The sequence below is a fragment of the Oncorhynchus tshawytscha genome, linkage group LG28 (genome assembly GCF_018296145.1).
Source record: "Oncorhynchus tshawytscha isolate Ot180627B linkage group LG28, Otsh_v2.0, whole genome shotgun sequence".
Lineage (NCBI taxonomy): Eukaryota > Metazoa > Chordata > Actinopteri > Salmoniformes > Salmonidae > Oncorhynchus > Oncorhynchus tshawytscha.
In genome coordinates, this window is record NC_056456.1 from 23,664,713 (window position 1) to 23,685,906 (window position 21,194).

Genomic DNA, 21,194 nt, shown 5'->3' on the forward strand with positions numbered 1-21,194 from the left:
AACGTTACGTGTATGACCGTATTATTTGTATCTAAGAGCCATTTGCTTGACTAGTTATAGCTTAGGTATACGTCTTAACAAAAGACTCCACTATGCAAATATCCATTCCAACAGAATGTCACTGCAACAACTAGCTGGTAAATTCGTTCTGGCTATCTACTCTGATTTCAGACCACGGCTAAGATTGTTTAGCTAGCTACATTTTCAGATATTACACATTTCAAATGTTTACAAAAAGTATTTTCATTTCAAGTTAAAGTGTACTGTTAGCTAGATAGCTAATGTTAGCTGGCTGGCTGGCTAGCTAACGTTACATGTATGAGCTTATTATTCATATCTCAGAGCCATTTGCTTGACTCGTTATAGCCTAATGTAACCTAGCTAGCATCCTTGTACTTTACAAAGTATTTGGAACAGATTCCTGTTGGAACGTTCCACAAATTATACCCACCCTGAGTGCCATTCTGAGGTCAGAACGTTCGGATCAACCCTACTCATCGGCCAGAGCGTCCAGTGTGAGCTCAGAACTCTCCGAGAGCAAAACGCTCTGAATTTACGAACGGACAATCTGACAGCACATTTGTAGTCGCCAATGCTCTGGATAACATAACAGCCTAACCAGCTCTCCTAGGGTGAGTAATGTTCAGTGAGCTGTGGAAGTAGCTAGCAAGTTAGCTTGGGTGCTTGGTTGCTGTTAGTACAGAACGCTCGGATCAACCCTTAAAGAGATGGGTAGGGATAAAGCTTAAGATGGTGTGAACGATGCTGAATGGGTGTAGACACAGAAGGGCTCTCCAGTCGTAGTCCCAAAACATTCAAAGGCCATTTTCTCAAAAGTGAGTTTTCAAGTTAATCAACTTCCAAAGCAATATTACTTTCCCATTGTTCCTCAACTGTAGTGTATGATATATTGTTTTGTAGCTCTGAGTCTCTACTTTTAAATTTAGCTACTTACAGTAAGACCGATTTGAGCTGGTCGGTCAATGTATCGTCCATGTAAAACATCTGTCTGATTAGAATGAATAATATCCGACAATACTACTTTAATTCTATTAGCTATACATTTTGCTAGAATTTTTGCATCATTACACTAAAATGTAATGGGCCCCCAATTTTTTAAATGGACTGGATCTTTATATATACCACTTGGATCCTGTTTCAGTAAAAGTGAAATCACACCTTCTTGTTTACTGTCCGATAATCCCTCAACTGGCATGCCATCCAGCCCTGGAGTTTTACCGGACTTAAAAGCTTTAATTGCATCGAGAAGCTCCTCCTATGTTATTTGTCCTTCACATGATTCTTTATGTACAGCTGTTAACTTTACATTATTAATAGAAAAAAATCCAGACAATTAGCTTAGTTAGAGGAGATGGAGGAGACTGAAATGAAAAAATATGCTTGAAGTACTTTGCTTCCTCTTTCAAAATATCATTTGGTGAATAATGGGTGACACGTTTCAGTAAATTGTATTTGGTAGCATTTCTATGTTGAAGATGAAAAAGGAATTTGTTGCATTTCTCCACATATTCCATCCAGTTTACTTTATTATTACACGTGTTATTTCTTGTATAAGTTCATACATTTCTTTTTGTTTTTCTTCTAACTTATTCTGAACCTCTATGCTACAGTTTTTATTGCTATCTATCTGTTCTGTTAGACCTTCTATTTCCTTTGCTAATATGACTCTTTGGACCTAAATTGCTTTTGTTTTAGAGCTGAGTACTGAATTGCATGGCCTCTAAAGGCACATTTAAAAGTGTCCCATATAATAAGGGGATCTGCTGTACCTATGTTATGTCGGAAAAATTCTGTTATAAATTCCTCTGTCCTAGTTAAAAACAAGTTCTTAAATTCAGTAAGTGTAATGTGTATGCCAATTTATCTGATGGTCCGACCAAATTCTGCCCCCTAACAAATTCTTATTTTCAATGACGGCCTAGGAACAGTGGGTTAACTGCCTGTTCAGGAGCAGAACAACAGATTTGTACCTTGTCAGCTCAGGGGTTTGAACTCACAAACTTCCGGTTACTAGTCACACGCTCTAACCACTAGGCTACCCTCCGCCATGTATATCTCGCTAGGTCAGGATATTTAAGCCTCCATATATCCACTAGTTACAATATATCCATGACATTCATGATTTCCTTAAGAGCATGAGGGTGATAGTTTGTAGTGTGATTTCCTTTACAGTCCATTGAGGTATTTAAAACAGTATCATTATCTCCCACAATAATAATAAAGTCTTGTATTGCTTGTAGGGTTGATCATTTTTTATATATATTTTCAAAGAAACATGGATCATTATTTGGTCCGTAAAGGTTAATGAGCCATATCTGTTAATGGTCGAATAGCATATTTAAAATCATCCGTCTACCTTGCAGATCTGTTTGGACGATTTGCACATCCGGATCAAAATGACTGTTAATTAATATCATCAACCCTTTTGAGTTTCTTTGCTCATGGGAGATGTAATTTTCACCCCCTAGTCCTTTTTCCACACAACTTCATCTAAAATTGTTAAATGAGTTTCCTGTAAACAATATATATTATTATTATTTAACTAGGCAAGTCAGTTAAGAACAAATTCTTATTAACAATGACAGCCTAAGAACAGTGTGTTAACTGCCTTGTTCAGCAGTAGAACGACAGCTTTTTACCTTGTCAGCTCATGGATTCAATCTAGCAACCTTCCGGTTACTGGCCAAATGCTCTAACCACTAGGCTACCTGCCGCCCCAAATTTAAATTCCTTCTCTTTAAGTCAGATCAATATTGTTAGTCTTTTCTTATTATCTGCGAAGCCATTACATTTATAACTGGCTATAAAATGACCATAATGAGATACATATATTTGAAACTTGTATCATCATTTATATTTGTAAATTTACCATAAAAAAGTATCATAGTGATTGAGTATCCATATATAGCTGTACTATGATATTTGCATTGCTACTAAATAACCCTCCATTTGTTCTCCACTATTCCACCCGCAAAAGCCCATCCCAAGTTGGGTTGTCATCCCATGGACCAACAGGGCACCCATGTCCCCCGGATCCCTAGGCCACCTGAGAGGACCCATCCTTCGAAAATAGCACACAGTGCCACCCACAGAACAGAAGCAGATCAACCTCTGAAAGCATTTCCAATGCTCTCAACACAATTTGCTTTATATATAGCTATTAAAAACAACGTATATTCAAAAATCTTGTGTATCTTAATTAATTATTGCATGATAATGTTGAGCGTTCATGCAAAGGATTGTTACTTATAACCAGGATTGTCATTGCAATACATTTTTGTCAAGCAATTATTATTTTAGCAAACAATTATTTTGATTCATTCAATATTGTCCCTAACATCCTTACCCCCTAGCAACAGATGTGGGATGCACACACACACACTCACACACACACACACACACACACACACACACACACACACACACACACACACACACACACACACACACACACACACACACACACACACACACACACACACACACACTCTTACACACTCAACCCATTTCCCCCCAAATCAACCATAAGATAAGATGCTCAACGGTTGTTACATTCCAGAGCCCAACTCAAGAAAGGACTTGATTTACGAATGCATCTACAGTTACAGCTGTTTGAGAAAGCATGCAAGATTGAGCAAAATTGGCAAAAATGGGGTGATTTGATTGACCAATGTCAAGTCCTAAATCCTAAGTCCTAGAGATCAGAAACACCCCCTTTCCCTGAAATACACACACACTGGTCCCCTGTTGTGACCACTTTCCCAAGCATTTCTGTGCAGTCAGACCTTTGATTATTTTGTGCCACAGGGGTCACAATAATATGCCCTCTCCCTGATTGTCCGACTGTGACCCCTTCCCCATGGGTTACTGCAGCCAGTGTTGCCAGCAATGTCACTACCTGGGAGGGGGTACCCCACCGGAATCCCCACTGGCTAGGTACAAGGTCGTCAAGGTTCTCATTGGCAGCTTTTGAGAATTTCTTCGTGTATTATGCCCTCCCATCAGGGTGCTCTGGCTTTATAGGACCAACCCTGCCAGGCATTCTCCAAATCTTGAGGGCCCTGTGCTGCTCTAATAGGTCTTTGTCCACATTCCTCTTTCTGTTTTGGCTGCATATAGGCAACTTACAGTAAGCCCACAAAACAGATAAGGACTTCTCTTTAGTGTATGGGTGTCTGGAGTATAGGGTTGGGGACCATTCCATCATGATAGGACAATAAATACATTAATATTTTAAGATGTATAACCCTCATCTGAACAACATTGAAAGCTCTCTCTCGCAAACCCTGCTCAAAGATACACATTGGTTCCGGGATATGCAACAGTTTCCTTACTCACTCACTTAATGCCATGCTTTTCCAAACACAAAAACACACACCACACCTTCCATCACACATCCACACATCTCCACCATGTTGATTGAGTACTTTTGTGTTCCAGTTCATTATATTTGAAGATTAATTATTTTGCTAGATTTCCTTTCTTCTAATCCTGTCTTATCCACTTATAAAATGCTTTAAATGGAAAGTTAAATCATTATTATTTTACAACATGCTCTATCTTGAATAGTATAGTGTAGTTGTAGTTTATTTAACTATTTATTTAACTATTTATTTATTTAATTTTATTACTTTTTTATCTATTTAAAAATATATATTACAATCCCTACCATGGCTAGAATTTGGTGTTCCATTAATCGACTCATCTATGAGAACTTTTACATTTTTAGAATAGCAATGGACTGGTGGACTGGTGACTGGTGATACTTCCGGCGTCGACAGAGATGGCCGCCTCGCTTCGCGTTCCTAGGAAACTATGCAGTGTTTTGTTTTTTTACGTGTTATTTCTTACATTAGTACCCCAGGTCATCTTAGGTTTCATTACATACAGTCGAGAAGAACTACTGAATATAAGATCAGCGTCAACTCACCATCAGTACGACCAAGAATATGTTTTTCGCGACGCGGATCCTGTGTTCTGCCTTTCAACCGGGACAACGGAATGGATCCTATGCGGCGACCAAAAAAAACGACTCCGAAAAAGAGGGAAACGAGGCGGTCTTCTGGTCAGACTCCGGAGACGGGCACATCGTGCACCACTCCCTAGCATTCTTCTCGCCAATGTCCAGTCTCTTGACAACAAGGTTGATGAAATCCGAGCAAGGGTAGCATTCCAGAGGGACATCAGAGACTGTAACGTTCTTTGCTTCACGGAAACATGGCTCACTGGAGAGACGCTATCGGAGGCGGTGCAGCCAGTGGGTTTCTCCACGCATCGCGCCGACAGAAACAAACATCTTTCTGGTAAGAAGAGGGGCGGGGGCGTATGCCTTATGGCTAACGAGACATGGTGTGATGAAAGAAACATACAGGAACTCAAATCCTTCTGTTCACCTGATTTAGAATTCCTCACAAACAAATGTAGACCGCATGATCTACCAAGAGAATTCTCTTCGATTATAATCACAGCCGTATATATCCCCCCCAAGCAGACACATCGATGGCTCTGAACAAACTTTATTTGACTCTTTGCAAACTGGAATCCATTTATCCGGAGGCTGCATTCATTGTAGCTGGGGATTTTAACAAGGCTAATCTGAAAACAAGACTCCCTAAATTTTATCAGCATATCGATTGCGCAACCAGGGGCGGAAAAACCTTGGATCATTGTTACTCTAACTTCCGCGACGCATATAAGGCCCTGCCCCGCCCTCCTTTCGGAAAAGCTGACCACGACTCCATTTTGTTGATCCCTGCCTACAGACAGAAACTAAAACAAGAGGCTCCCACGCTGAGGTCTGTCCAACGCTGGTCCGACCAAGCTGACTCCACACTCCAAGACTGCTTCCATCACGTGGACTGGGATATGTTTCGTATTGCATCAGATAACAATATTGACGAATACGCTGATTCGGTGTGCGAGTTCATTAGAACGTGCGTTGAAGATGTCGTTCCCATAGCAACGATTAAAACATTCCCTAACCAGAAACCGTGGATTGATGGCAGCATTCGCGTGAAACTGAAAGCGCGAACCACTGCTTTTCATCAGGGCAAGGTGACTGGTAACATGACCGAACACAAACAGTGCAGCTATTCCCTCCGCAAGGCTATCAAACAAGCTAAGCGTCAGTACAGAGACAAAGTAGAATCTCAATTCAACGGCTCAGACACAAGAGGCATGTGGCAGGGTCTTCAGTCAATCACGGACTACAAGAAGAAATCCAGCCCAGTCACGGACCAGGATGTCTTGCTCCCAGGCAGACTAAATAACTTTTTTGCCCGCTTTGAGGACAATACAGTGCCACTGACACGGCCTGCAACGAAAACATGCGGACTCTCCTTCACTGCAGCCGAGGTGAGTAAGACATTTAAACGTGTTAACCCTCGCAAGGCTGCAGGCCCAGACGGCATCCCCAGCCGCGCCCTCAGAGCATGCGCAGACCAGCTGGCCGGTGTGTTTACGGACATATTCAATCAATCCCTATACCATTCTGCTGTTCCCACATGCTTCAAGAGGGCCACCATTGTTCCTGTTCCCAAGAAAGCTAAGGTAACTGAGCTAAACGACTACCGCCCCGTAGCACTCACTTCCGTCATCATGAAGTGCTTTGAGAGACTAGTCAAGGACCATATCACCTCCACCCTACCTGACACCCTAGACCCACTCCAATTTGCTTACCGCCCAAATAGGTCCACAGACGATGCAATCTCAACCACACTGCACACTGCCCTAACCCATCTGGACAAGAGGAATACCTATGTGAGAATGCTGTTCATCGACTACAGCTCGGCATTCAACACCATAGTACCCTCCAAGCTCGTCATCAAGCTCGAGACCCTGGGTCTCGACCCCGCCCTGTGCAACTGGGTACTGGACTTCCTGACGGGCCTCCCCCAGGTGGTGAGGGTAGGCAACAACATCTCCACCCCGCTGATCCTCAACACTGGGGCCCCACAAGGGTGCGTTCTGAGCCCTCTCCTGTACTCCCTGTTCACCCACGACTGCGTGGCCACGCACGCCTCCAACTCAATCATCAAGTTTGCGGACGACACAACAGTGGTAGGCTTGATTACCAACAACGACGAGACGGCCTACAGGGAGGAGGTGAGGGCCCTCGGGTGTGGTGTCAGGAAAATAACCTCACACTCAACGTCAACAAAACTAAGGAGATGATTGTGGACTTCAGGAAACAGCAGAGGGAACACCCCCTATCTACATCGATGGAACAGTAGTGGAGAGGGTAGCAAGTTTTAAGTTCCTCGGCATACACATCACAGACAAACTGAATTGGTCCACTCACACAGACAGCATCGTGAAGAAGGCGCAGCAGCGCCTCTTCAACCTCAGGAGGCTGAAGAAATTCGGCTTGTCACCAAAAGCACTCACAAACTTCTACAGATGCACAATCGAGAGCATCCTGGCGGGCTGTATCACCACCTGGTACGGCAACTGCTCCGCCCACAACCGTAAGGCTCTCCAGAGGGTAGTGAGGTCTGCACAACGCATCACCGGGGGCAAACTACCTGCCCTCCAGGACACCTACACCACCCGATGTTACAGGAAGGCCATAAAGATCATCAAGGACATCAACCACCCGAGCCACTGCCTGTTCACCCCGCTATCATCCAGAAGGCGAGGTCAGTACAGGTGCATCAAAGCTGGGACCGAGAGACTGAAAAACAGCTTCTATCTCAAGGCCATCAGACTGTTAAACAGCCACCACTAACATTGAGTGGCTGCTGCCAACACACTGACACTGACACTGACTCAACTCCAGCCACTTTAATAATGGGAATTGATGGGAAATGATGTAAATATATCACTAGCCACTTTAAACAATGCTACCTTATATAATGTTACTTACCCTACATTATTCATCTCATATGCATACGTATATACTGTACTCTATATCATCGACTGCATCCTTATGTAATACATGTATCACTAGCCACATTAACTATGCCACTTTGTTTACATACTCATCTCATATGTATATACTGTACTCGATACCATCTACTGTATCTTGCCTATGCTGCTCTGTACCATCACTCATTCATATATCCTTATGTACATATTCTTCATCCCCTTACACTGTGTATAAGACAGTAGTTTTGGAATTGTTAGTTAGATTACTTGTTGGTTATTACTGCATTGTCGGAACTAGAAGCACAAGCATTTCGCTACACTCGCATTAACATCTGCTAACCATGTGTATGTGACAAATAAAATTTGATTTGATTTGATTTTGTCTTTGTGTCACGGAACATTTGGTTGTCAATATACAGTTGATCGACTACGAGAGCTACACGCTTCCCTTTTAATCTATTCTGCTTGAAGATTGGACACAGAAATTTGCCCCGTTCTGCAATCTCCCTCGGGAACTGATCAATCATGCCTATTTTCGTGCCAGCGAGTATTTTACACAGGCTTTTAACCATTATTTTTCTTTAAGGAAAGCAAATTTGGCAACGATTGGGTGCTCATAACTCTGTCCTTGTTGTCCGAAAGAGTGTACATGTTCGAGTTGGATTTTATCGACAGCATCGGTTGGGATTTGAAGCGCTGTAAGAAAGAATGAATTCACTAATCTTTCAGGAACTTCTCATTCTCTTTCTTGAATACCAGAAAGTATTCGATTTTCTGTCATAGATCTGGTCTGAATATCAAGGAATGCTTCTCTCTGAAAGATGTTCTCCTTTTTAAGTTCATTAACGTCTGTTTCTATTGTATAGACTGTCACTTTTAGCTTGTTTCTTTATCCATTGTCACAGCTTTATCGTCAGTCATTTCGAGGCCAGCCTTCAAATCCTTTACACCTTTACTGACTAATTCAAGTATGCCAAGTTTGAGCGACCCGGGAGAGAGGCTGCCCGGAAGTTACTCCAGCTTCGACAGGACACCCTCAGTGTGGCAGACTATGAGGTGGAGTTCTGCACGCTAGCTGCGGAGGGTACCTGGATCCAGAAGCGCTGTTCGACACGGTCCTGTATGAATTATCGGCGAAGGTAAAGGATGAGCTGGCAGCCCGAGAACTACCGACAGATCTTGACTCACTCATCGCTTTAACCATCTGGATCGATGGTCAGCTACGGGAAGGTAGGAGGGAGAAGAGGTTCGATTGCGGTTCGTATCACTCACTGGGGGATCTCACCATGCAGCTAATAAACTCCGGAAGTCCCCGAAAGGATCCGTGCTTAATCGAGTCGCTTCAAGAGCCTCCGGAGACTGCCAATTCACCTCTTCCCGAGCCAAGGCAGCTCGGCAGGGCTAGGCTGCCTCCAGCCGCTCACATATGCAGACTTGACACCCAGAGTTTCCTGTAATGTGGTACTGCCGGTCATTTTGTGTCTACCTGTCCCTTCAAGAGAGCTAGCTCATTCGTTGGAGTGAGTACACTGGTGGGTCTGAAAGATAATGGTTCTTCTCCCCTTGCTCTCCCCCCTCTCTATGCCATCCTGCTGTGGGGCGACCAGTCCAAGTCTCTCCAGGTACTCATCGACTCGGGGGCCGATGTGAGTCTCATGGATGTTACCCTGGCGTCTGAGCTGTGCATCCCCACTCAACCCCTCTCCATTCCCATGGGTGTTAGATCACTGGATGGGCGCTTTATAGACCGTATAGATCACCCACCAGACCACGCCCGTCAGCCTACGCGTGTCTGGGAACCACAGCGAGGCCATCCAGTTCCTGCTGGTTGAGTCTCCACAGGTTCCTGTGATATTGGGATTCTCTTGCTATAGGGCCGTGGCTATACCCCCAGAAGCCGAGACCTGTCTCCCCCACTCCAAGACCATTAGCCCCTCTGCTGTTCATCCACTGTTGACCTGTACCCTCCGTATTTTTCTACCTTTTCTGTGTTGAGTCAAAACCATGTCTAACTGTCTCTTGTCTTCTGTTTCTAGGCCCATCTCTCCCGCTGTGTCATCGATGGCCAGCCAGCATACACGGTGAAACACCTCCTGAGGGTTCGACCACGGGGCAGGGGTTTCCAGTACCTGGCCCAGAAGAGAGGTGCTAAAGACATCTTGGACCCAGCCCTCATCTCCGACTTCCACCGCCAGCACCCAAGTCAACCAGGTGGAACGCCAGGTGGCATCCCTAGAGGATGGGGGGGTACTGTCACGCCCTGATCTGTTTCACCTGTCCTTGTGCATGTCTCCATCCCCCTCCAGGTATCACCCATCTTCCCTATCATCCCTGTGTATTTATACCTGTGTTATTTGTCTGTTTGTTGCCAGTTTGTCTTGTTCGTTCAAGCTAACCAGTTTCCGCCCACCTGACCCCTCTGCCTGACCCTGAGCCTGCCTGCCGTCATGTACTTTTGCCTTACCCTGGATCTTCGACCCCTGCCTGGTTTGACCTGTCTTGCCTGCCCCTGTCGCTACAATAAACAGTGTTACTTTGACAGTCTGCATCTGGGTCTTACCTTGATTCCTGATAATTTGGAGATTATCTTTCTGATATAAGCAACCAATATTGTAAACTCAATGCCCCCTTTGCTAAAAATAATTTCAGAATGCTCAAAAATCTCAGGATATAACTTTTGTGGAAAGAATTAAATAATGGCAATAGTAAAAAGAAAAGAATCACAATCTACAGTAAGTGGACCACTAACAATATTGAATACTTAGGATGCTTAATAAGTGACAACAAACACAGTGCCGTGAAAGTATTTGCCCCATTTCTGATTGTCTCTATTTTTGATACGGAATGTTATCATTTCTTCAACCAAAAGCTAATATTAGATAAAGGAATACATTTACAAATAACAAAGCATTTTTATACGTATTTAATTTATTTAATTTACAAAGTTATTGAACACACAATTCACACTTGTTTGTGTGCGTCTGTAAGCTGTTGTTGTTCGTATGTGTATGTTTGTATATGGAGTGGAGGAAAAAAAGAAGAGAACCTGAAAGCACTTCAACAGGAGCATGTTAACAACTAAATAATAGACATAGCTAACAATTGCAGACTCATAAATTGCAGACTTTGTTTCATTGTGACTTCCACCTAGTAAGATTTGACTGGTTATGATGAATAAGATATTTTGATACACCTTTGGAAACAAGCTTTATGATACAGTGTAGGAAGCGGAACGTGTAGAAAGTGAAACCAATCCATTTCCAATCATCCATTATTGATCAAGCCACTGTAACATTTGGCTAGATTATTCATGTATCACCACTGCCTGTACCAGGGGCATTGAATTCTGATCTGTTCAGTTCCCAACATATACCAGAGAGGTGACTCCAGGTCTAATTCATTAACAGGCAGCCACCCGTTAGACTGCCAGGTCTGGTGTACCTTGCCCTGGGAGGACAACTCATCAGCATTAGGGGCTGTGTGTGTGCGTGTGCGTGTGTGTGACTGGTGCATGCATCATGATCTAAGGCTTCCAGTGGCTTACTTCCATTTCATCTCATGTCTGCCGCCCCGCCACAATAACAACAATCCCTCTAAGTATTTCATTAAGAAGTTAAAGATGCCATATCCCAGAGGCATCTAGAGTCTCTGAGCCGGCTACCTCCCGTCATACATAAAAAAATCCTAATCTGCTATTGTGTGGAATGAATAAATTAATGTCTACAGTACGCCATTACTTATTCAGTGCTAAGCCCTGGCTGTGATGCTGTGATCACATTAGTAACAATTAAGCGTGGCCAGGTCAGTCAGACAGTTACTCTGGCCTCTTGAGCACCAGGATACTTTGCAGCATGCAACAAGTGATATCTCACTTGTTTTCAACCAGTTTAGAAAAGTTAGAGGTTTAATTGAAGATGAAAGACAACTAGTCTCTAAATGTTTCATCAAATGTAAGTAAGTAGGGATGATAGCTTTATAACTAGGTAAAGCTCCGCCTTATCTCAGCTCACTGGTGATGATAACAACACCCACCCGTAGCACGTGTTCCAGCAGGTATATATCACTGGTCATCCCAAAAGTCAACACCTCCTTTGGCCGCCTTTACTTCCAGTTCTCTGCTGCCAATGACTGGAACGAATTGCAAAAATTGCTGAAGCTGGAGACTTGTATTTCCCTCACTAATTTTAAACATCAGCTATCCGAGCAGCTAACCGATCGCTGCAGCTGTACATAGCCCATCTGTAAATAGCCCATCCAACTACCTACCTCATCCCCATATTGTTTTTTATGTACTTTTATGCTCTTTTGCACACCGGTATTCCTACATGCACATCATCATCTGCACATCTATCACTCAAGTGTTCATTTGCTAAATAGTAATTACTTGCTACTATGGCCTATTTATTGCCTTACCTCATGCCATTTCTTCAGACTTTATTTTTTAAATTGTGTTATTGACTGTACGCTTGTTCATTCCATGTGTAACTCTGTGTTGTTGTTTGTGTCGCACTGCTTTGCTTTATCTTGGCCAGGACGCAGTTGTAAATGAGAACTTGTTCTCAACTGGCCTACCTGGTTAAATAAAGGTGAAATACATATTTTTTTTAAATTACAAACCAGTGCTTTTTCACTCATCTCCTTTACTGAGGGATGCATTGAAAAGTCAATACTGTGCATGTCAACAGAATATACATGCTGACTTCCAAACCATAAATACTGAATGATAAACCATAGCTTTATGGATTATGCTGTTTTACCTTCAATTCAAGCGGTGGTTCTCCTGTGTTCGATGTCTAATCTTGCACCTGTCAACACACAAAGAGAGGAGAGGTGTTATAGTCAGACAAAACACACACACACGTAGCCTATCCCCCTTCACATGAGCTCTCTGTCAGCCAGGGTAAAGAACATGCATACTACGCCAGCACCCTCCTGCTGTTGGAATAAACAAAGTAGTGAAGACAATCCTTCTCTCAACATGAAAAGAGAAATCCTCATTTACTTTCCTCGCCTTGTCTCATCCTCAGGGCCTTTCCTCAACCTACTGGGAGATGAAGCGACAGCCTTTGCAACTTGTGTTGTCAGCTGTAAGGAATTGCAAATATGCCAAAATTGCTTCATTTTCGCTCTCCGACAGCTATTCAGTTTTATTATACACTGAGGACGGCAGCAGGGTTAGATCTGAAATACGACATGGTGCTGATGATACCTATCTCAGTGTTCCTAAAAGAAAGGCCCTTGGCCACAAGGGCATCCGTCCACTTTGTACTATTGTGCCCCACACACACACATGCACAAAAGCAAACCCACAGACACAGGCATACACAATGTTTACTATTTCTCTGCTGTCCCAGTCCTGGAGGAGGAGAACGATGCAGATAATCCTGTTTTAGGTCCTTCTGTTTTATATATGGTTGTAGGAGAAAGGGATTTTAAATGTAATTCATACTGCTTCCTGGTGTTCATTGAGCAGGTCAGCAAAGCTAATAATAATGATAGTCATTTTGAGCAAACAGAAATGCATAGTATTAATTCAAACACCAAATGCATTACACTTCAAACTATCATACATAACAGATTGTTTTGGGGGGAATTTGTCACTTTGCTAGCAGTATGACTGTAAGGAGAAGGTAAATGGGATCTCTACAATACTACTTGTGGCTGGTCTCTGTGTGAATCATTGCTGGCTTCTTGTAATTTGTTATCTTTTGGAGATCCCATTTTCAATTTGTTGATGCAGCAGATAGATTCCCCCACAGCATCCATTTATCACCTGTCATGGAAAACCTGTTTTGTCGTTTTCTACCAACAAAAAAATGGGTAGCGGGAGGGGTGCGGGGGGGGGATAAAAGCTGTTATTAACTGTATTTTTTAAAGGTTTCCTAAAACAATATTGAAACCCTTAGTTCCACAACTGGAGTTTTAAAACCTTGACTATGACATATCAAGTTCAACCTCAGAATGCATAACGAAATGAAAATGAAAAGCCACTCAATGTGACAACTTCTCGTTCTAGTGAAAAACTATTTTTTAGATAATGAAAATGCGTCATGCCTCAATACACAAATGATTATATGCATAATAATTTACTGGATAAATGGAGCATTTTAATTTAAGATACATTTTTCATCCTAGAAACAAAGGATCTTTTGGGCTGGCTGATGGGATAATTGCAAGCTGAAAGAGCCATTGTTAGCGGTTCAAAGCTCTCTGAGTATCTTAGACTTTTGACACAAGCTTTTATTTCAGAAACTACTAACTGAAATAATGAATTCAACACTGGTTGCAAAATCCATTACACTCACCAACTTGCTTGCTGAATTAGGAGACTGCACAGTACAGCAGCAGTGTGTTGTATTCTAAGCATTACAGTAGGAGGAAAAACAACACAGTCTATTGAACCATAGAAGAAAATCCTTTTAGTCCAAGAATAGGCTTAATATATCTGCTTTATTTACATAAACTTGCTATTTTGTCATTTGATCTTTCAATTGTCTTTGACGTTTTCTTGGTTTATTGCTGTGTGCAACAGGCTGTACACTAGCTATCACTGCATACAAAAATGTCACAGGGATACAAATACATGTTTTATGCAAGGCCAGGCCAAGTATTTCTTGTTAGACATGTTTTAGTAATTAATTTTATGTAGCTATTAGCCTAGTCCATGAGATATGGAAGGAAACAAAATAGTTGCTGAAGGGTGTTTACAGAGCTAAGCTAGTTAAGCGAATCCTCAGTTAATCAGGATGCCAACTCTCACAGAGCAGTACCAGGTATGATTAACCTGAACCCAGCAGACCACAGGCCCTTTCCACAGTCATTAATCTGGACTTTGCCAGTTCCCAGCAGGACAGGCCAAGGGTGGGAAAAAAATTGGCTGTGCATATCTATAACTATCTGACATTCCTGCATGCCAAATAAGACAACTGATTAAAATCCATAAATCAATATCTTAGCACAGGCCTCTTCAAATTAGAGCCCTGGAGTTAGAGGCAACAACATAAGCCAATTTCTAGCGGAGTGATAGGGACAACAACAACAAAAAATTAATTGATTGAAAATGTATCTGCACAATAAAATTTGACACTTGCTCTAACTTTAGAGGTGAACAAAAAGCAGACATGTTTCAGCTTTTAAAGGAGTCTTCACCCCAGGAGCAGAGACTTTTATTTTTACCTGCCTGCCATACTCGAGGATCTTCTAAGTGCTTTTATATCTTGCATTTCATTGAGTGGCAGGGTTCAATGAAGCACAGTTCATTTGTCAGAAAGCAGCAAATAGTGAACTAGCAATGGGCTACATATCAAAACCCAAGAATGTATACCCTAAAACCCATCCTAAAGGTAAATGTTTGAACCGCCAAGTTCATTCAGTTAGTTATTTATTTTCTTAAAATGCACCACATTAGCAACACCTTAAAATAAGCCCATGCACTCCAAGCTGGGCGCTACGAGCAGTGTTTTTCCCATGCTTTCAACTAGTAAATGTATCCATCAAAGTCAGCGTAAAAGAACTGACAGTTCAAGTAATGTGCTGTGGACAAGCCACATCTGATTAAGAGGTTTTTAATGGCTTTATGGCCCGTGGCAAGCTCAACAACAGCCTTCTGGAGGCATACAAGCCCCATTCCCTCACTGGAAATATCCCAAATGCTACAGACGTAGGATCTTAATTGTATCACGCTGTTGCAGAAGAACAGGACATTTTAAACTTGTAGTGTATTTGAGGTTTAAAAAAGGTTTGACATTTCAGACTTGATTTTCCCTTACGAGAAATAAATCAACTCATAGAAATGTCAATTAATTATAAACCACATAATAATTCACATTTCATGTTGTTGCAGGATAATTTCCCCAACTGGCTCAAATTAAGATCCCACATCTGTATATACCCACCAAGCGTTGCACCTGAATTTATTTTATTTTTCTGCACATCAGAGATTGGTTTGGTTTTGAGAATGTTTCCCTGCTTGCAACCTCAATCTACAATACTCAAGAAAAAGGTTTATAGAATTGTTGGAAATTAAGGGGAGCATGTGGGGTATCCCTGGAGCATGTGGGGTATCCCTGGAGCGGGGTTGGGGGCGTGCCCCCTGAGATATTTTTTTGCTGTTGATTGACTGTGAGAAGGTTACTTAGCCTAGTAGTTAAGAGCATTGGGCAAATAACCGAAAGGTCACTGGTTCAAGCTGACAAGGTGTCAAAATCTGCCGTTCTGCCTTTGAGCAAGGCAGTTAACCCGCAACAACAACTTCTCCACAGGCGCCGGTGACGTCGATTAAGGCAGTCCCCTGCCTCATTCAGAGGCGTTGGGTTAAATGCGGAAGACACATTTCAGTTGAATGCATTCAGTTGTGCAACTGACTAGGTATCTCCCATTCCTGGTGAATTCTTTAAAGAACATTCTATTGCAAATTAAATTATGTTAACTTCCTTTGAAACTCTTCTGAAAATCGAGGACAGTTTAATTTGAATTATCACTGACATCAGTAACCAATTATATATTAACCCCTAAAATAATTTTACTAGCATAACATTACTGTATTTTAGCTAATAATTACTACATACATCTATATATAAGATTGGCTACACTTCCAGGATTACAAGCTAGCTAGATAGTTACCTTGGAGGTTTCTCAGATGACCTGATAAGAATCTGAGGAAGATATGTAATTTGTTGTAACTTGTCGCTGATCTTAAAATCACGTCTCAGCAGACATTTAAAAAAATACATGTATACTATTATATATTTTTTTTTGCAGTGGCAGCAACGATAAAATTAATATATGGGAAAACACTGACCCCTCAGCCCCCACTCTCTCCTTGAACTGCAGCAGAGACGTGTGGGCAGCAGAGAGGTGTGGGCAGCAGAGAGGTGTAGGGAGCAGAGAGGTGTGGGGAGCAGAGAGGTGTGGGGAGCAGAGACGTGTGGGGAGCAGAGAGGTGTGGGGAGCAGAGAGGTTTGGGATGGGAGGTGAGGACAGCAGGCCAGTCTTAGATTTCCTCCAGATTGACACAGAAAGGGTGAGAGTGTGAGAGAGAGTGAAATTGCACTCCTCAATCAATTGCTATTGACACTTATTGCAGTAGGGAAGGGATTATGAATATGCCTTCCTCTGATATAAAAACAAGTATTTTTGTTGTTGTTGTTGCTGACCCCTGTCTGTTATACCGTACCATCTGTGTTATTACACATTTCTGCCCTCTGTAAACAAGTAAGATGTCCTGTCAATTAACATTGTGAGAATTGTTTGGGTCAGCAATAGGCCAGTTCATTACTTGAGTAGACTTAGGAATGAGTGATTGGGTAAGATAATTGGAAACTCTAACACAATCAATTTAGCCTTTAATATTTATTTGTACAGCTTTCTTAACCCACAAAGGCACCTCAAATCTCTGATTAATTTCAAATGCCTTTTTTTTGTCTTCCATAGATATTTAGCAATTGATTTCAGATCGGATGCTGTCATACAATCTTCATGGATTCGGTTCCCAGTTCTACTGTCTTGTTCAAATAGTCAAGTCTCAAATGACCGAACACAGGCATACATGACATTCTTTGACAAACTAATTTTTAGATTCGTGAGTTACAAAGATCAGTAGCCACCGACCTGAGGGTTGGAGGAAGTACATGTGGAGGACATTAGAGGAAATCAGGTGGATTCATGTGTAGTGTTCAAGATCCACAACCAATATGCCGAAAATGATTCCTTCCTGTGCTTCAGAATATTTCCTTCATGACTCACTCAATTAATTAAGCAAATCAACTCTGGCATTACAAGCTCTCTGCGTTCTATATATAACTTATGCATCTGGGATGGAAATGCAAATGCAACAGACTATTTCTTGTGGTGAAGCTGTATAGGAAGTTCTGGTTATGATATGTTCTTAAAGTGTGTTGAAAAGTTTGCACGCTTAAAGAAACCAATTTTTTAACAAGATGATTTGCTGAGAAAATAATCTCTCAATATTCTGCTGAGCAGGCTACCCCAGTTGGGACCTATGCAGCTACACTCACATCAGGCCTTTCTTCTGCCAGTCAGCTTGGTAGTGGCATGACAACGGCACAGGCAGACTTCTGAAGGCTCCTGTCACAACTGTCACACACGCTCCTATCACTTCAGAGACGACATTGCCTCTCTGGAGGCAGTATGGCGCACAACCAAATTGATTTCTGTATGCTCATAGAGAGAGTTCTGACCGACAATGTGTTAGCCCGCAAATATCTGACCTTTGGATTACAGTGTATAAACCAAGGCAGCTCAAAGAGGTTTATCTTGATTTCTGCTGGGACGAGGCAGCGATAGATAGATGTGATAGAGCTTTATAGATGTAATGTTCTGTATGCCTCCCCACAGGCAGTATTCCACTTAATCAGCATCCAGGACAAGGCTATTGGCTGTGATGTCAAAGTGGGTGACGAAGCCAACCAACCCCCTGGTGGTATCTATACTAAAAGTCGACTGTGCTGGCCTGGCTGTCAGATCTGGATTGGCCTATTGGACTAGCTTGTAGAACTGGCTAGGATCTGATCAATGCATTGGGATTCATTGGGCCGTTGGGCTGGGTGGAGGGGGAGCATGGGAAGCATTGATGGTGTTGCCTGCCCTTGAACACATGCTGTTTCTAAACAGAGTTGGCCCAGTTTTGTCTGTGGATGTAGCGCAGAGAACGGATGTGTATCAGGGGAACTGCTGGTGAATCAGTCCTAACATCAGCCTCATTCCTCAAAGGGGGGAGATGAACACTGGAACACCAGGAATTTGCATTGTGGAAAAGAAACAGGCAAGTAAGTATTTCGTTGGACGGTGTATACCATGTGTATCCCATTCATACGACTAATGAAACTTTACATTTTGCTTTATGTACTCTGGCCTGGTACCACAACACGTTCTCTGTTAATGAAAAAACACTATGAACTAGACTGTCTATTTTTTATTGATTTGTTTTTAAAAATGTGTTATCAGATGAGAATTCCACCTCACGGATCATCAATGTGCACTTGTGAATGAGCAATACCATATAACTAACAACTCAGAGAGCATCACTCGGTATAACGGAAATTGCTCATTGAAACTATGCTTGTTTCATTAAGAATCATGTGATGAAAGAAGTCTTTTTTCATCTAGTATCTCATGGTGTTTATTTTTACCTTGGTAAAAATATGTTACAAGTTACCTTTTGTTGGATACAAACTAAAGGAAACATGGACATCTGTAGTTCCATTGGATATTTAGCTTTCGTCACATTTAACGAGTAGTACTTACACGGTGAGACCCAACAACAATACTCCAGTTTATTGGGAAGGTGCTGTCCTCGAAACTACTGGCAAAGTCACAGTTATGAAATCATCTTTAAAATCAGTGTTCATTAAACTTCTAATTCAAGACAACCACAGAGGATCTATTATTTGCTTTTAAATATAAGTTTTGTTTGGACTCCCTGAAAAAAAATAGGCACACAGAGAACCAAATCATAAGAATAAGTCACTTTGGCGAAACTGAGAAGCTGGCTTTGTACTGTATGTAAAAGATCCCACAGATGAACCCTGTAAGCATATGGCTCTGCTGTAGACAAGACTATCATCTGCAAAGTTGACAGTGAGAATTAGGATTTTACATGGGGAGGATAATACTTTGTTATCACACAACCAAATTTGTTGGCACAGTTGATTTTTAAATCAATGGATTATTCCATTTGGGAGTCAGTTACTGCTAAGGTCAAAAGTGATCGAAAGTCATTTTCACTGGGGGCTGTTTTCCATACAGTGTGAAATACTCACCCGAATGACCATGGAAACTCTGAGCCCTTTCTTTCCCTTTCTTTGCCTGAAAGTTATATGAGAATATAAATTACATGAGAATATATCAAAACAGATCTGCTGACTCATTAGCTACTCCAACATGCTGCATTGTAAATCATTGCTTTAATTTCCACTTTCCATGTTGCTTTAATGAATGCAAATAATCAGAGAGTTCTACATGTACTTCAGGTAGAAACTTAGCCTGGTCCCATATCTCTTGCCATGGCATGGCAATTCCATTAGGAGTTGGTATGAGAGCAGAAACAGACTGGCATCCAGGCTATAGAAATGTTCAAGGGGTGACAAGAACTCCGGGCAACTGTCACCAGCAGAGGGAGTAGACTACAACCATAATAAAGTTCACAAAGCCAGGGAACAAAAGGGTAAAAAGCCATCATCCCTTTCTCACATGTTGAAGTCTGGACATGAGCTCACCAGAGAAAACAAGCTTGTTTGGACAATCAACTCCATACCACAGCTACATAAAGCATTGAAGCATCCATTCAGCTGTTGTCCTGTGTCTATCAACCCTCTTTCAAAATGGCCTTCTGGGAACTAAATTGTTTTGCATTTTCTAGATTAGTGTGCACCCATTTTATCCAGAACACTATATTTTCGTAGTCATGGCAAATTTCTATAATTTTATAATAATAATATAATAATATATAATGTAATACAAAGCTATAATTTCAACCTGATAATTTCCATTTCCAAAAGAGATACTCAATGGACTATCTAATCTTAACCCTTATGTTGTCTTATTAACCCTTATGTTGTCTTAACCCTTATGTGGTCTTAACCCTTGTGTGGTCTTAACCCTTATGTGGTCTTAACCCTTATGTTGTCTTATTAACCCTTATGTTGTCTTAACCCTTATGTTGTCTTAACCCTTATGTGGTCTTAACCCTTATGTGGTCTTAACCCGTATGTGGTCTTAACCCTTATGTGGTCTTAACCCTTATGTGGCCTTAACCCTTATGTGGTCTTAACCCTTATGTGGTCTTAACGGTCAGAAATGACCCGCCACTATGTTTAACAGCAGAGAAAACCCGCTAAATTATATATGTTCAACTTGAAATGTTATTACTTTTCCAAGAGTGACCCAAACATTAGAAAAAGTGAAGCATCTCCTTTGTTCTTATTCCCATGAATTGCTGTACACCACCAGGGTACAAAGATTGTCTTGGGGTCATTTTTGACCCGGCAGTTATAACATCATTTACACACCACAAAGACACACAAAGACACACAAAGACACACAAAGACACACACACACACACACACACACACACACACAAAGACACACACAAAGACACACACACACACACACACACACACACACACACACACACACACACACACACACACACACACACACACACACACACACACACACACACACACACACACACACACACACACACAGAAATTTTGATTGTGTGCTCCTGATTGAACTAAGACACAACTAAAACTTTTTGTGCATGTGCAGCGTCTCCCCTCCACGAC

The 21,194-nt window shown here is 41.9% G+C and overlaps 1 protein-coding gene across 2 annotated transcripts in view; it reads right to left on the bottom strand.

Moving 5' to 3' along the window:
* Positions 1-21,194, bottom strand: part of tnr (tenascin R (restrictin, janusin)) — a 151,225-nt gene that overhangs the window by 76,372 nt on the left and 53,659 nt on the right. For both annotated transcript variants that reach the window (XM_024391647.2, XM_024391646.2), the window contains exon 2: positions 12,645-12,692. The gene's annotated coding sequence lies outside the window, so the exon portion shown is untranslated. The remainder of the gene's footprint in view (positions 1-12,644; positions 12,693-21,194) is intronic.